Below are 17921 nucleotides of genomic sequence, written 5' to 3' on the forward strand. Positions count from 1 at the left end.
GGAAAGAAATTAGTTCAGTGATTCTGATTAAGGGAATGTATTTTGAAATATAAATATCAGAAGCTGTTCAATCTCATTTTAAATATTTTGCAAATCTTTTCTGGACTCTGGCAATGACAGATAATATCACATTTCTGGAAACCTCCCTGTCTCTTGGTTCTTAGCTTGGAGCAGAAGACCCTGGGCAAACCAGCTCACAGATGCAGGACCCCTATTGTCATTGTCATGTCCCCCAGGAACTCTGAGTTCTATTTTTGAAAACGGGTACATGGCGATTCTGTTTGTATTAGGAAACCAGTAAGAAAGCGAGATATTTTTGTTGATCCCACAAAGATAGACAGTGGTGAGAACATGGGCTCTCTTGGTTTATATGACAAGGGACAGAAGAAGCCAAGATGGGTCACAGAAGAGAGGACGGCAAATGTTTCCCTCAGTTGCCCCTGGCAGGGGGGTTGTTAGGTCCTGTGACAGTGACAGTCAGCCTCCTCCTCAGGCCAGAGGTCAAAGGTGGTGAAAGAGGCCTTGTGCTCACAGCAGGAGCCATGTGGAGGCCTGACCCCTGCTGTCAGCCGCCTTTGTCCTAGGTCACAGGCAGGGTAGCTGCTCTGCCTGGGCGCTATTGTGACCCTTGTTATGGGAAAGACCAATGTGTTAGCAGGTTCAGGAGAAGGGGACCTGGGACCTGGGCTCATCAAGAGCTTCACAGAGGGAGTGGCACAGGCACAGATTGGGCGCTTCCTGTTCCTGATGCCCCACAGCCCACCCCATGCCCTGGATGGTGGGGGAGCCCCAATGGGGTGTGACAGGAGAGGACAGTCAGTGCCTGTGGGCTCAGAAAGTCCCACCCAGTGGAGCCCCTAGGTCCTGAGTGGTGTCAGCTGGAAGAAGGTCTCATCCATGGACCCATTTCACTGTCCTTCTTCCCTGGAGCAGGCTCAGCATGTCCCAGCCACCGTCAAGCCTGCTCACCCTATCCTGACCCCCACAAAGATTTCTTGTCAGCAGACCTCAAATTTCCCTTTGACAACCCCTCTCTCCTGATTTAACTGAAGGCTCAGTCTCCAGCAGAGGTAAAGGCCAGCTCTGCACCTGGAATTCCTCCCGGGCCCGAGTCTCCACCCAGGACCTCCCAGCTCAGCGCCTCATCAGGGTGACGCGCTTTTCAGCCAGCCCGGAGCACAGGGGCTTGGCAGGAAGGAGGAGGGCACTGCTCTGACCTCTGAAGAGCGGAGTCTCTGCTGTGGAGGACGGGCCACCTGCCGGGATGGTCCCGGGGCTCTGAAAAATGTTTAAAATGCTGTTTCCTTATTTCAAAAGAAACACAGCATTCCCAGATGATCTGGTTTTATTACCCATGGAAAACAGGCTCCATTGCAGTGACATAATGACCTGTTCATTTTTGTATTGGTTCTGTTTTCCTGAGACTTTAGAAACATGGAATGAGCCCGGCCAGGTGTGGCTCATTGTTTGAGCGACGACCTAGGATACAGGTGATGGGGTTCGATTCCCAGTCAGGGCACATGCCCGTGTTTCGGGCTCGATCAATGACTCTCTCATCATTGGTGTTTCTATTTCTCTTTCTCCCTCTCCTTTCCTCTCTCTGAAATCAATAAAGATATTTTTTTTTTTAAAAAGAAAAGAAACATGGAATGAAAAATTGAAAGTAAACTCATTTTAAACCAGAAGGTACTTCCAAGTACAGTTTGCATACAGAAGTTAGTTTAAAATGTTCATTCATTGGGAACCAACACAAAAATTGAGTTTGAGGTTTTTGTCCCACTTCCCCGTCTGTGTGTGTCACTGTGAGGAGCACTATTGTACCAGATCGCACAGTAATAGTCAGCGTCGTCCTCAGGCTGCAGCCCAGAGATGAGCAGAAGCCCTGCATTGGCCGAGGTGTCTTTGGATCCAGAGAAGCGGCTGGGGACCCCGGCGCCCTGGTGCTTATCTGAGTCTGATTTATATGCCAGCAGATACCTGGGAGGGCTCCCTGGCTTCTGCTGGTACCAGTATATCCGGTAGCCACCAACACTGATGCCACTGCTGAGGGTGCAGGTGAGTCTGGCTGTGGATCCAGGAGATGCAGAGACGGAGGGCGGCTGAGTCAGCACAGCCTGGGACAGGGAACCTGCAGGAACAGACACTTGTCAGTGCTGGGCAGGGACCAGGGGAAGTGTCTCAGAAGACTGAACATGAAGGGAACAAACTTGGGAACTGAGGCCTGGTTCCGGAGGCCTGTCCCTACCTGTGCAGTGGGAGAGGAGCACGAGGAGGAGAGGAGTCCAGGCCATGGTGCCCACAGCCCCTGAGCCCACAGTGGGGCTGGGCTCCCCAGGCCTCCTTTTCTTCCCCACCCTCTGCCACAGGAGGGGCTTCCATGCAAATGTGAGTCCCTCCCCTGAGTGCCAGCCCCTCCCTGAGCCCTGGGGCTGCAGCTCAGCTCACACCTCAGATAGGATGGTGTTGGTTGGCCTCACCCCTTGGGAGAGTCCCTGGAGGAAGCACCTGCTGAGACCACACAAAGGTCCTTGCTCAGGGGACTTTATTAGCCCACAGACGACACAGCTGCTGAGTCTCCATCATGGAGCACAGCGCCCAGCCTCCAGGCTCAGGTTCCTTTGAGTGTGTGGTCCTCGATGAGCATCTGTGTCTGTGTAGGGACCACAGTAAAGTCCCACAGCGCCCCCTACTGCCTGCTCGGCACGCACCTCTCCATGGCACAAAGCCATGAGTGCCCTGTTGGTTTCTGCAGCCCGGCGGGTCCCTGCCTCTGTTCACATGTCTATCACCTAATTTTGCTACACTGTCATTCTCAATGTTGTCTATTATTGTCCTCTCTGTATCTCTTTCTATGCACAAATCTCAGAGTTATATTCAAAATATACACTCTGATGATGCCACGCTCTGATTGTAAATCTCCCATACATTCCCTCTCTATAATAGTTTTGTGAAAATCTGGAGTATTTCATTCAAGGTATTTCGGGCCTGTCAGCATTTGATTCCCTGCCTCCCGCCTCATACCTCCCACCTGTAGCCTATAAAGGAGCACAAATGGGTCCTGGCTGCTGAAATAAAACTTAAGCCTGGACCACCGTGTTTGTTTCTGGTTAAATGCCTGCCACTCTCCCACTCCAAATCCCTAGCACTCTCTTTACAGGTGACCATGAGAAATCTCCTATCCAATAGCAAAACCAGGAAAAGTGTCAGCTTCGACCTGTCAGATGATACGTTTCAGCCATGATTAGTCCCGAAAGAATTCATGGCAGGGCACCACTCCACCCACTAGAGTCCATTGCTTGCTCTGCCCTAAGTTATCCTGAGGGAGGAGTTTTCCTGAGGGCAGCGGGATTGCAAGATGTCATCCACGGGAGGAACCGCAGGCTCTGCTGCACGAGCTGGTTTCACGTTGTCGGATGTTCATGGTCCACTCCTTCCACCTCCCACACTGGATGCCCCTACCCTTTGGTAACCCCCCAGTCCAGATCTCTACCTGCGAGGGTGTCCCAGAAATTAATTCCTATGTCCATGCGCTCAAAACCCATTGCCTTCTCAGGATGTGGGCTATGCTGCTGTAGCTGGCCCCTTATCCAAATGTCCCATCTGCATGTGAGAGCAGCTGTAACTCATCTTGAGCAGGATCGTTTCCTGAAGGCCACTGCTCATGACGGGTGTCTCCTGACCCAGTGGAGCTGCACTGGGAATCTATCCGTACTCGTCCTATGTTCTCAGATGTAACTGTCCACCGTCAAGGTCCACAACCCGCAAATGCACAGAAACCAGCATTGTAGAAAACGGAGGCACAATGCCCCGAGTGGATCTCCAGCAGTGACGGAAAGAGTGGCCACTTCTTGTTCCTTGCACTCCTGGCATTCGGACAATGTTCCAGTTCAGGACAGATCACAGCCCAGAAGTGATGAGTTCCCTTTTGATGCACTGTGGATACGGTTCAGCGCCCATGCAGGTTATCACGCTGGGGTCGGAACCTCAGCTACACCTTTAAGTATTCTGAGCTTTGGGCCCTCAGCCTGGTGACTCTCCTGTGCGCTATGTCCTGGGGCTGCTGCAACAAAGCACCATAGCCCGAGCGACTTAGGACAAAGGAAATGTACTCTCTCTCAGTTGTGCAGTTAAAGCCTGAGATCAAGATGTTGGCAGGGCCTGGCCGGCGTGGCTCAGCGGTGGAGCATCGGCCTAGGATCCAGGAGATCGCGGTTCGAGTCCCGGCCACGGCACATGCCCGGATTTCGGGCTCGATCCCCAGCAGGGGGCATGCAGGAGGCAGCCGGTCAATGACTCTCTCATCATTGGTGTTTCTCGCTCTCCCTCTCCTTTCCTCTCTCTGAAATCAATAATAACTAAATAAATAAATAAACGAAATAAAATAAGATGTTGGCAGGCCTGTGCTCCCATGGAGGTTCTGGGTGTCTTTTTTTCTTGTCACTTTTTAGCTTCGGGTGGCTGCCAGAGCTCCTCGACATTGCTCGGCTTGTGCTTTAGCCTCTGTCTCTGCCATCGCCCCTGAGCCCCACAGGAAAGGCGGCCCTGTCCTCAGAGAGCCTGTAGGGCACGTGCTGTGTCGCAGGAGGGCCAGAGCTGCTCTGCTCCATGACTCAGGCGCTCTCCTCAAGACCCCAGCAGGCTCCTTATCAGATTGTTGGATTACGATGGGGGGAAGCAGCTTTCTTCAGGAGAGCAGAAATAACTCGCATAAAACTCTACATGAACTATTCTATTTTACAAGTTGACTCTCTTATCTTTGGATTTTTCCCGTTGCATTATTTTCAGATTTTCTCCAAAGTCAGACAGAGAGACGTGATTTTTTCCTGTTTTTATTTTATTTCAACTAAACTTCACTCTAGCACTTATCATTACAAATAAAGTCATAGCTGTACAATATCACAACTGTTCATCTGAACAATAAAAACGAAAGTGACAGTCAACAAGCATTCATTTGCGATAAAAGTAATTGTAATCGTAGGGCATAGATTCATGCAGAAACCCAAATTATGTCCCAATATGAGGGAAGGCAGGGGTTTTATGAGAAAGGGGAGGACAGTAGTTACAGGGACAGAAGGAAAGTATTTCATTGGTCATAATGAGGCAAAGAAGGAATTTCTACAGGAGAAAGGAAGCTAAGTTATTCTTTAGCTAAACATGGTGGTGCAAATTCTAAAGAATGCACAGTATTTATTTTATTTATTTATTTTTTAAATATATCTTTATTGATTTCAGAGAGAGGAAAGGAGAGGGAGAGACAGAGAGACAGAAACATCAATGATGAGAGAGTCATCGATCAAGCCCACAACCGGGCATGTGCCCTCACCGGGAATCGAACCCTGGTCACCTAGATCCCAGGTCGACTCTCAACCGCTGAGCCACGCCCGGCCGGACAAAAGAATGTATAGTATTTCATTTTTAGCCCTTTAGTCAAAATATCTGCTCTCCTGTTAGCTCTGCAAACAGTTTTGGGAATATACAGTTGCTTGACCCAGCTTACAGGTTATTTCCACCTCAGACATTGCAGAGCTTTGAGACGGGGGGCCTGCGAGGAAATTGCTCTGGGGTGGAGGCACCAGCTCCATTTTAAATTGGCTCCGTGTCTATTCTTTTTATAGGGTATTGTTAAGTTTTGTCTTGGTTATTACATGCTGGCCCACCTGAATTCAGACCTGGCTGCGTGTGTGTGTGTGTGTGTGTGTGTGTGTGTGTGTGTGTGTGTGTGTGTCCATGTGTGCATAACTTTTCCTTTTCTTGCTCCTGTCCATTACCTGCGGAATTGTTGATTATATTTGCTCTTGTTTTTAAAATCACTTGGTTTTCCTAAAGTGGTGGGTTAAAACCTTTTACACCTGAGGAAATTGGATTTGATTGCCTCCTATGGGATCATGGAGAAAAAACTCCCTGAGCCCACAATTGGGACACGCAGTCCCTGTGACAGGAGTCGGGAGATATTAGAAACAGGGGTGCACTGGGCCTTGGGTTTCTGCCCCCCTTCGCCACCTGCATCTGTCACTGTGCAAATGGTTGCTGTACCACAGAGCACAGTAGTACTCAGCCTCGTCCTCGGGCTGGGCCCCCGACAGGGTCAGGGCAGCTTTGCCCCCTTGGATGGAGCCTGAGAACCTGGCGGGGGTCCAGGAGTGTTTATTGTTTGTATTATAAATCAGTGTCTTGGGGATTTGGCCAGACTTCTGCTGGATCCAGTGTGGATAGTGACCGCTGGTGACTGTTCCAGTGCTAGAGGTGCAGGTGAGAGTGACTGTCACTCCTGGGGACACGGTCAGTGAGGGCTCCTGAGTCACCACCGCCTGAGAACTGGACCCTGAAATGAAAACAGACACGGTCAGGAACAAAGGGTAAAGGCAGAGGAATCCCTCCAAAGGCTGGTGTCTGAAATGTCCATGAACCTGGGCAGAGAGACAGGACTAGAAGGAGGAGCAGAGGAGTCCCGGCCATGGTGAGACTTTCCAAGATGCCCTGGCCTCATGCTGTGCCGGTCTCTGGGTGCCCCTTTATCTCCTCTTCAGCGTGCTGGGTGCAGGGTGTGCTTGGGGGGCATTATGCAAATAGGAGCCCATAGGACCGTCCAATGCTGGGTCCTGGGCCCAGTTTGAAGCTTCAGTCTCAGGAGAAGACTGAGGTGGTTGTGAGCTCGGAGTCTGTCCCTTGAGAGGAAGCACCTGCTGTCCCCTGTAACTCAGGCCATGAGCATGGGCACGGGGCCCATTCAGTTAGAACCATTTGATTTGGTTGCAGGACTTGCAGCTCTGAGAAGATCCACAGCGCCCCCTGGTGACGTCCTCGGAGGAATGTTCATGGTGGTGGACACTATGCAGAAGTAAGAATGGTGGACCCTTAACTAACTAACTAACTAACTAACTAACTAACTAACTAGATAGGTATATGATAAATAGATAGATGATAGATGGTAGATACATAGATGACGATTGATGATAGATAGATAGATAGATAGATAGATAGATAGATAGATAGATATAGATGATGATAGATGATGATAGATAGATGATTGATAGATGATAGATAGATAGATAGATGATAGATAGATAGATAGATAGATAGATAGATAGATAGATAGATAGATAGATAGATAGATAGATAGATATTGATGATGATAGATAGATAGATAGATAGATAGATAGATAGATAGATAGATAGATAGATAGATAGATAGATGGTAGATAGATAGATGATAGATAGATGGATGATGGATGGATATACATGTATTATCTACTCTGGATTCCCAGCACAGAGTTTTCTTTTTTAAGGCCACCTACTGTGTTTTCAGTTCTATAATTTCCATATGTGTGTTTTTTTTCACGAAATCTGTTTCAATTCTGAGTTTTTCTTCCTTCCATTGGTACCAACAATGCTTGTAGTTGCTCCTCAAGTGGGTTTTAGGGTCGTTGCCCAAATACTGCCTGTCACAGTGTTTCCTCACCCGGGTCCTCTCAGTGTCAGTGTCTGATTTTCTTTTCTCGTTCACGATTTTATTCCCTGGTTCTCGATGTAACGAGTGGAGATTTTTACTGCATCCCGGTCATTGTGGGGATTATATTTGGCCCCCGGGTCCCATTTGCAATTCCTTCCTTCAGGAATCCTCCCCTGAGCAGCAGCAGACGGTCAGGGGGTATGTGACCAGCTCCCCTGGCCCAGAAAACTTGGTGCACTGCCTCCAGGGCTCTGTGGTCCTCACACCTTCCTGGGGACACCGGGGCAGTGATTGTCACCAGCTGGTTCCCTTCAAGCGGGTGTGGGACAAGCCCCTGCAGGGCCCCGCTGACCTCAGGGAAGGAAGCCCAGGGCTCAGGGCAGCTGCTGTGCTCACTGCGGGTGGCACTCAGGTCCCCACTGGGACCCTTGCCCACGCTGACAGCAGGGCGGGGCGGGCCCCCGCGCCCTGACTCTGATGCCCCCGTTGCTCCTGCTCTAAGGCAGCTGGGCCGGGCTGTGCTCTCAGCAGCCCCCGCGCGGCCCGGGCCCGGCGGACGCTGAGCGGCCCGAGCGCTGAGGGGCTGGAGCCGGGGAGACTCTCAGCCGCGAGTCTGTCAGAACCACGCGCCAAACACGGTCTCTCCGCACGTGCTGGGCTCCCCTTTCCCCTCTCCTTGCTTCAAAACCCCGTGCACAGGGTCTGTTATTTCTCACTCCAGTGTTTGCTAAATTTAACAACACAAAAGCCCTTTTAGACGCGTTCGTATGTTTGAGAATGTCTGAAACTACAGTGATAAAGTACAAAAAAATATGTAATGACCAGCATGGAAATAAACTCATTTCTCATTTTATTAAACATTATTTTTAGTGTACAACCATGGTAAGTTCCTTAGGTTGTAATTTACATCCAATATTCATATCATTGTAGATTTTAAAAGAATGGCTTTTTTATATTTGGAAAGAAATTAGTTCAGTGATTCTGATTAACGGAATGTATTTTGAAATATAAATATCAGAAGCTGTTCAATCTCATTTTAAATATTGTGCAAATCTTTTCTCGAGTATGACAATGACAGATAATATCACATTTCCGAAAACTTACTAGGCTCTTGGTTCTTAGCTTGGAGCAAATGGCCCTGGGGAAACAGGCCCTAGGTCACAGATGCAGGACTCCTGTTGTCATTGTCATGCCCCCAGGAACTCTGAGTTCTATTTTTGAAAACGGGTACATGGCAATTCTGTTTACATTAGGAAATCACTAAGAAAGGGAGATATTTTTGATGAACCTATAAACATAGACAATGGTGAGAACATTAGGTGTGTTGGTTTATATGACAAAGGACAGAAGAAGCCAAGATGGGTCACGGAAGGGATGGCAAATGTTTCCCTCACTTGCCCCTGGCAGGGGGTTTGTTAGGTCCTGTGATACTGACAGTCAGCCTCCTCCTCAGGCCAGAGGTCAAAGGTGGTGAAAGAGGCCTTGTGCTCACAGCAGGAGCCATGTGGAGGCCTGACCCCTGCTGTCAGCCGCCTTTGTCCTAGGTCACAGGCAGGGTAGCTGCTCTGCCTGGGCGCTATTGTGACCCTTCTTATGGGAAAGACCAATGTGTTAGCAGGTTCAGGAGAAGGGGACCTGGGATCTGGGCTCATCAAGAGCTTCACAGAGGGAGTGGCACAGGCACAGATTGGGCGCTTCCTGTTCCTGATGCCCCACAGCCCACCCCATGCCCTGGATGGTGGGGGAGCCCCAATGGGGTGTGACAGGAGAGGACAGTCAGTGCCTGTGGGCTCAGAAAGTCCCACCCAGTGGAGCCCCTAGGTCCTGAGTGGTGTCAGCTGGAAGAAGGTCTCATCCATGGACCCATTTCACTGTCCTTCTTCCCTGGAGCAGGCTCAGCATTTCCCAGCCACCGTCAAGCCTGCTCACCCTATCCTGACCCCACAAAGATTTCTTGTCAGCAGACCTCAAATTTCCCTTTGACAACCCCTCTCTCCTGATTTAACTGAAGGCTCAGTCTCCAGCAGAGGTAAAGGCCAGCTCTGTGCCTGGAATTCCTCCCGGGCCCGAGTCTCCACCCAGGACCTCCCAGCTCAGCGCCTCATCAGGGTGACGCGCTTTTCAGCCAGCCCGGAGCACAGGGGCTTGGCAGGAAGGAGGAGGGCACTGCTCTGACCTCTGAAGAGCGGAGTCTCTGCTGTGGAGGGCGGGCCTCCTGCCGGGATGGTCCCGGGGCTCTGAAAAATGTTGTAAATGCTGTTTCCTTATTTCAAAAGAAACAGCATTCCCAGATGATCTGGTTTTATTATCCATGGAAAACAGGCTACATTGCAGTGACATAACGACCGTTCATTTTTGTATTGGTTCTGTTTTTCTGAGACTTCAGAAACATGGAATGAAAAATTGAAAGTAGACCCATTATAAACCAGAAGGTACTTCCAAGTATAGTTTGCACACAGAAGTTAGTTTAAAATGTTCATTCATTGGGAACCAAGACAAAAATTGAGTTTGAGGTTTTTGTCCCACTTCCCCGTCTGTGTGTGTCACTGTGAGGAGCACCATTGTACCAGATCGCACAGTAATAGTCAGCGTCGTCCTCAGGCTGCAGCCCAGAGATGAGCAGAAGCCCTGCATTGGCCGAGGTGTCTTTGGATCCAGAGAAGCGACTGGGGACCCCAGGTCCCAAACTTGTACTTGTGTAGTAATACAGGAGAAACCGGGGAGGGCTCCCTGGCTTCTGCTGGTACCAGTTTATGCCATAGCTGCCAACACTGATGCCACTGCTGAGGGTGCAGGTGAGTCTGGCTGTGGATCCAGGAGACACAGAGACGGAGGGCGGCTGAGTCAGCACTGCCTGGGACAGGGAACCTGCAGGAACAGACACTTGTCAGTGGTGGGCAGGGAACAGGGGACGTTTTTCAGATTGATCATGAAGGGGATAGACTTGGGAACTGAGGCCTGGTTGGACGCCTGTCCCTACCTGTGCAGTGGGAGAGGAGCACGAGGAGGAGAGGAGTCCAGGCCATGGTACCCACAGCCCTGAGCCCACAGTGGGGCTGGGCTCCCCAGGCCTCCTTTTCTTCCCCACCCTCTGCCACAGGAGGGGCTTCCATGCAAATGTGAGTCCCTCCCCTGAGTGCCAGCCCCTCCCTGCGCCCTGGGCCTGCAGCTCAGCTCACACCCCAGAGTGAGAAGGTTGGAGCTTCATTTCACCCCTTGGGGAGCCCTGGGAGGAAGCACCTGCTGAGACAACACATCAGTGAGCACAGGGCCCAGCCTCCAGGCCCAGGCCCCTAGGAGTGACTGTTCCTCCATGAGCAGCAGCACAGGGACCACAGGGCAGTCCCACAGCGCCGCCTGCTGGTCAGAGCACACACCTCCCCACCGCCCACAGCCCTGAGTGCCCAGCTGGATTTTGCAGCTGAGCAGGTGACTACACATCATGGGCTGGTTCCCAGATACTGTGATTCTGATACACTGTAGTGGTCGCTGTACTATCTCAGTCCCAGCAGGAGTCCCTTCTGTGGGAGGCGCAATAATATACATAAATGACAAATTAACTGGGTTTCCCCTACAGTGAAGATGTTACCAAAGTAAAAACACAGTGACCTTCCTGTCCAATGTCACAGATGAAGGGACCATTTATCTGGTTTTAGGGCTGGCAAGGACTGTCAGGGAATTTTCCAGGAATACATTCGAAGGCATGTTCAGAGGAGGACTATGAGATGCAGGTACAGTTTCCATGCAGATCTGATGTGATTAAGCGATTGGTGAAAACAATGGCTTTTGTAGCCTTCACATTTGACAGTGGAACGTGTAGCGTGGAAACTCCTTCTAGGAGTTGACCTTTTATCTTAGTGTGTGGAGTTTTTCATATCTGTGTCCTGTGTTTCTTGTTCAGATTTTCTTAGGTTTCCTAATATTTTTTTAGATTTTAAATAAAACTTTCTCTACCTGTATTTTCTCTCGCATTGTCCTATTTTGGTAGCAAGATAAATGTGAGACTGGGATGCGTTTGCCCATGTCCGGAAGGCCTGGGCAGTTGAATGCAGAACCCATCACTGTGTGTCCTCACTGTGCCCGAATCCAACTCTGCTTTAACTGTGCAAATGGTCCAACCGTCCCCACATTTCTAGACTCACTGGGCCACTTAGTAAATGGCTTGGACCAGGATCACTTCCTTTGGGCCCTCTCTCCTCAAGGGGCTCAAGGGATCTTTGTCATTCAGCTCAGGCAGGTTGCCTCCTGCTTTAAACCCTCAGGATTCCTCCCTGCTGTTTGCACAAAACCCCAAATCCTTGGCTCCTCTCAGGAGGCCTCATGGTCTGGCCCAGCCCTCTGCGCCCTCCCCATGCAGCACCTCCCCTTGTTCTCAGGCTCCAGCTTGGTTCCCTTTCCTGCTGTTTCAAAACCCCGACTCCTGTCCTTCATGGGGTCCCAGACACCCCCTGCTCTGTCCTTTGGGAGTAAATCTGATAAAACTTGAAATCCCACGGACGGTCGCATTTTGGCACCTCTGAGAGGCTCTTGGTAGCAGGGCATGCATGCAGCATCCCAGATGGAAACAGAGAGTTAGATATGACACTGCTGGAGCGACACAGCCCCAGAGACCAGCTCAGAGTGTCACCTGCTCCCTGTACACCACCTCAGCCACCATCAATAGGCCTCCCCCTGATTAACCTCCCACCCTCCGAACCCTCCTCCTGGTCCCTCACTGACTGAAAACATGCGCACACACCATGTCCCTCATCGGTGGGTTTCAGCATAAACACGCATTGAACGTCCCCAAAGTCCTGCAAGAGACAAGCATGTGCTTGAACTAGCCTGTCACACATGTATGCGTGTGCTCATGTCAGAATGGTCATCTACCTCGCTGTTGTGCCGACTGAAAGACTGGGAGAGGAACAAGGTTTGCTACGTTTGGAGCCATGAGGCCCATGGGTGACATGTCTGAGCGGAAGGAAGAGCAGAGCAGCGCCCACGGCCTCAGACAGTCAGTGGGAGAGAGCTGAGATGTGACTCAGAAATGTTCATTCCTGGTAAAATTTAGAGCAGACACTGGGGTGGTCGGTGGCCTTTATGGCCCCTCAGCATGTGTTCCTGGGACGCCTGTGCTGTTGCTCCTTGTGTGTGACTCTCCCCCCTTTCGAGGACACATCTCACTGCAAAGTGGTCCAGCTGGCAGCTGCCTCCACAGAAGCTTCTCCCTGAATCGAGGCTCAGAGCCCGAATCTCTGGGCCCAGGGTTTTTCTCTCAGTTCCTCGTCATCTGAGTCACTGTGAGTAGCTATAGCTGCTCCCACTGCCATGGCCTGTAGCACAGTAATAATCAGCGTCGTCCTCAGGCTGCAGCCCAGAGATGAGCAGAAGCCCTGCATTGGCCGAGGCGTCTTTGGATCCAGAGAAGCGGCTGGGGACCCCGGCGCCCTGGTGTTTATCTGAGTCTGAGTAGTAATACAGGAGAAACCGGGGAGGGCTCCCTGGCTTCTGCTGGTACCAGAATATGTAGTAGCCACCAACACTGAAGCCACTGCTGAGGGTGCAGGTGAGTCTGGCTGTGGATCCAGGAGATGCAGAGACGGAGGGCGGCTGAGTCAGCACAGGCTGGGACAGGGAACCTGCAAACACAGACACTTGTCAGTGTTGAGGCAGAGGCCCCTGTCAAGATTTCATTAGGCTCAACATAAAGGGAATGAAGCTGGGAACTGAGGCCTGGTCCCCGAGCCTGTCCCTACCTGTGCAGTGGGAGAGGAGCACGAGGAGGAGAGGAGTCCAGGCCATGGTGCCCACAGCCCTGAGCCCACAGTGGGGCTGGGCTCCCCAGGCCTCCTTTTCTTCCCCACCCTCTGCCACAGGAGGGGCTTCCATGCAAATGTGAGTCCCTCCCCTGAGTGCCAGCCCCTCCCTGCGCCCTGGGGCTGCAGCTCAGCTCACACCCCAGACTGGGGGTGGGTGGGTGGAGGTTGATTTCACCTCTTGGGGAGAGTCCTGGGAGGAAGCACCTGCTGAGACAACACAAAAATTTCCCTCAGAAGACTTTTCCAGGCCAGAGAAAACCTCTTTGAGTCCCCTTCAGGAAGTACTAGGCCCAGTCACCTTTGAGTGAAACGTCCTCCTGAGCAGCCATCCCAGGGCGTCTTATCGCGCCCCCTACTGGTGGCAGGGCGCACACTTCCCCGTGGCCCAAAGGCCTGAGAGCCCAGCTGGTTTCTGTGGTTCACCGGGCCACTCACTCTATTCACACACCTACGGTCTGATTTCCATATATCGTGATTCTGACACACTGTAGTGATTACTATCTCTCTCCCAGGTGTCCCCATCTGTGGGAGGTTCTAAAATGTACATAAATGACCAGTTGATTTGGTTTCCCTTTCAGTGAAAATGTTGCAAAGTAAATGCACAGGCCCTGTGAGTCTAGAGTGTGGGAACCACTGGACCATTTGCACAGTTAAAGCAGAGTTGGGTTCGGGCTCAGTGAGGATGTGACAGGTTCTGCCTCAACTGCCCAGACCTTCAGCACATCTGCAGGCACATCACAAACTCCCATTTAGCTTGTTATAAAACTAACAGTGAGTAACGAAATACAGGTAGGGCATTCATTGCTTTAAATATAACCAAGTTTTAGGACTCAACAGAAAATCTTGACACGAAATACATGACACAAATACGCAGGACACTACAAACTAAGAGTAAATGGTAAATCCTAAAATAAACGACTAGGACGGGGTAACCCAGCTCGCGGCGGGACGCTGTCGCTAAGGCACTCAGAGGAGCCTTTCTCGCTCAGCTAAGGCAGGCGGCCCCCGCTTATAGCCCCGCACGCGTCCTCTCTGCTGCTCCCGTGAACCCCCTTCCTCAGCTGCCCTCCGAGGCCGTCGTGGTCTGGTCCTGCCCCCTGTACACCCGCCTTGCAGCCCGGCCTCTTGTTCTCAGACCTCCGGCTTCTCCCACATCCTGTTACTTTAACACCCCACATTCTTGTCCCTTCCTGGTGTCCAAGCCAACTCCCCTGTCCCGCCCTCTGTCATCCTCCCTCATGGCTCCAGCCCTTTCAGACTGGCTCCTTTCACTTAGGAATAGGAGTGTTGCCGGGCTGGTGTGGCTCAGCGGTTGAGCGTCGACCTAGGATCCAGGCGATCGGGGTTCGATTCCCGGTCAGGGGCACAGGCCCCGGCTGCAGGGTCGATCCCCAGGCGGGGGCGTGCAGGAGGCAGCCGATCAATGATTCTCATCATTGGTGTTTCTCTCTCTCTCCCTCTCCTTTCGTCTCTCTGAAATCAATAAAGATATATTTTTTAAAAAGAAATAGGAGTGTAATGTCCCTCCGTTAATCGCTGAGTCACTTTCCACCGTGGAGATGTTCACTGTCGTTTTTCTCATTCACCTCTTGGAGGGCATATCTGGTGCTTTTAAGTTTTAACAGGCATACATAGGAAGCTATGAACAGTACATGCATATTCTCATGTGAACACGACTAACTGATTTAGGTAGATACCTATGAGTGTGGTTTCTGTAAGATATCACATAAGAGTTTGTTCAGCTTTGTAAGAAACTGCCAAACTCTTAAAAAGAGGTCATGCTATCTGTTCATGAAATTTATTATTTCCAAGCAGCATGAATGAGAGATCCTGCTGCCTCACATCCCGGGAGCATCTAATGTCATCCGTGTATTGAGTTTTAGCCATTGTAACGGAAGCCTAGTGGTAAGTCATTGTTTAAATCTGTAATGCCCCAATGACAGGCTACAGTGAGTATATTTTCACGTGTTGATCTGCATATGTACATTGTCCTTGGTAATGAATCTGTTAAATCTACTCAGTGGGGAGGCACTGCCAGTACCTGGAAATTCAGGAGCTCCACAAAGCTCTAAGATTGAGTGGCACAGAGCAACCCACCTTCTCTACAGCTTCAGAGCTCAGGGAACCATCAGTAAAGCCTAGGCTGGTACCAGGGGACACATAGGAGGCTGGCAAGAGAGCCACCTAGTCTTCTAATTTCCTTCTCATCTCTACCCAGCTATTTGGGGTTATTTTGCTTCTGGAAACAAGAGTAATTCTGTTTGCATCAGGAGACCCATATCTTCAAATGCAGACATTTTTATTGACCCTATGAAAACAGAGTTGAGAACCTGAAGCCCTCTGTGTAAATAGCACAAGTGACGGCAGAAGCCCAAACCTGAGCAGATGTTGGTCACAGGCAGTACCAGGGGAGTGATGGGTCAGGCAGGGAAGCGGAGGACCAATATTGTCAAACCTCCCGATGAAACCGCATCTCTTTGGGGTGTTGGGGTTGTGTACAGCTCCATAAGAGAGATAATCAGCCTCCTCCTCAGATTGCAGGCCACAGGTGGTCAGAGAGGTCCAGGTGATAAACCTAGATCCGGAGAATCGGGTTGAGGCCCCTGCAAGGCCTGTCCCTCTGCTGTCCTTAGTCACAAGCAAGGGGCACTGCGCAAGAGCCTCTGGCACCTCTGCCAGAGCACCGCCCAACGTGTCTGCTGCTCCCCGTACAAGAAAATGGGCTCATCAAGGGCTCTTCTGGAAAAATGACACAGGGCACACATTGGAAGTTCCTGCTCCTGACCTGCAGTTCCCTCTGCTCCTAGGAGAACCGCTCTTGAAGGCACCACCAGCACTAACAACCACAATAAATAGGCATTGACGAGCACACAGAACCTGACTTCTCCATTTATTTACTCACATCTTGGGGTTATTGTCAAATTCAGCTGCTAGGAAAGGGATGTTCCATATTCTTTTTAGAACTCTCTCTCTCTTTTATTAACGGCAAAGGCCCAGAGGGACAGCAGACTCACAGACACTCCTCTAGCACAGTGCTGTGTGAAAATGGCTCGGGGCTGGGTGTGGGTGCCGAGTGCTGTGGAGCAGAAGCCAGAGCAAATCATTCCCCCTTGAGGTTACAGTGACCTGGCAATGACCTGGTTCCTGGTGGGCTATGATTGCTGCATGGGGTAAACCAAGGGACGAAGAACAGAATGTGAAATCCCTGTGGCCACTGAAGAGATAAGGCCGGAGAGGAGGCATCTGGCGTCAGGAGCACAGGGGGGTCGCCCTGGAGAAGGGGTGTTGGTGTGATGTTGGGGCTCACTTTGCCTGTGCAGGTGTTTGATCCTGGAGATGTGGGAGTCCATGGGGATTTTACACACACCAGACAGCTTGTTTTGAGCCAGACATCTTCTGATAAACTGGAACCAGACCAGACAAGAAGAGTTCTGAGGGTCCGAAGGAAGAACATGGCAGTGAGATAGACAGGAAGACAGGCGGGTGGCACAGAAATGAAACCCCTGTGGTCACAGACTGAGGGTTCAGCTCCTCATAGGCAGCAAGGCTGTATCAAATGCTAACCCTCTTCAGGGTCCTTAGGAGGGATCCCCCTGCGTTCCCCAAATATCTCAGGAAAGCCTGGTGTGTGCCAGACGCCAGTGTGGCTGATCCCCTCCAATGCTATAGGTGAGAAGAAATAGAGGTCACCCAGGACACGGTAACCCCAGCACGTGAATGCCTTTTTACAGCTTACAATATTAATTCTTCCCATTTGTGTGGATTCTGGAAACTGAGACCCCAAAAGTTCTCACATCGCAACATCCCCCTTCCTGTTTTTTCTTCCCAGGCTTTAAGGTCCCTCAAATGTCCCAGCTTCATCAACATCCTGGCATGAGCCTTAGGTCACTCTAAGATGAAGAAGAGAGGTGGCTCTTACACAACCTGCCTCAGGTGTGAGGAAGCCTGACACTGGTGTCTCCTGTACACAAGGGTGTCACACCCACTCACACTTCACTCTGGAAAAGTCCCTTTTTCTCCACATTCCTGGAGCCACAAAGACCTGTGTCTTCTCAGCCTCGGGACGGGAATCACAGTCCCCAGAGACAGGCCACAATGAGCAGATGTAAAGAGGAAGTGACATAACTCTTGGTGCTGGTCCCTGGGAGAGAAGTGAGGGGTAAGCTGGACCCACTGGCCGACAGGAAGCACTCAGACCACCCAGATCTCTGAGTCAGACTTGGACCCTGGGCTGGACATGGGTGGGTTCAACCGCCTCCTCCCTCAGGCATCATCCCCAAAGGAGAGGTGCACAGACCTAGGCCCTGATTTATGCCTTGTGGGCCTGATCAGGGTGAGAAGCTATTAGAAAGAAATGAATGATCATTTTGACTAAAAAAATAATAAAGACATTTGCACATCCACAGGTACAAGGAAAAGAGTTGTTGACTGAAGAGGTGACAAGAGATGTTACCCTGAATTAGACTTGGCCCCAGGCAGAGGAAGGTTGACAGACCAGGGCCGGGAGAGCACAGTGAGGTTTTAGTCTCACTTCCCCGTGACTCTGGAGCACTGTGCAAGCTTTAGTGCTGCTATGCCATGCAACACAGTAATAGTCAGCGTCGTCCTCAGGCTGCAGCCCAGAGATGAGCAGAAGCCCTGCATTGGCCGAGGCATCTTTGGATCCAGAGAAG

General features: G+C 50.9%; 1 pseudogene; it reads right to left on the bottom strand.

The window, feature by feature from the left end:
• Positions 1-12724: 12724 nt before the first annotated feature.
• On the bottom strand, positions 12725-13231 carry LOC107545383 (putative non-functional immunoglobulin lambda variable 5-48 pseudogene; annotated as a pseudogene).
• Positions 13232-17921: the final 4690 nt, after the last annotated feature.

Source organism: Miniopterus natalensis, chromosome 20, assembly GCF_054644295.1.
Source record: "Miniopterus natalensis isolate mMinNat1 chromosome 20, mMinNat1.hap1, whole genome shotgun sequence".
Classification (NCBI taxonomy): domain Eukaryota; kingdom Metazoa; phylum Chordata; class Mammalia; order Chiroptera; family Miniopteridae; genus Miniopterus; species Miniopterus natalensis.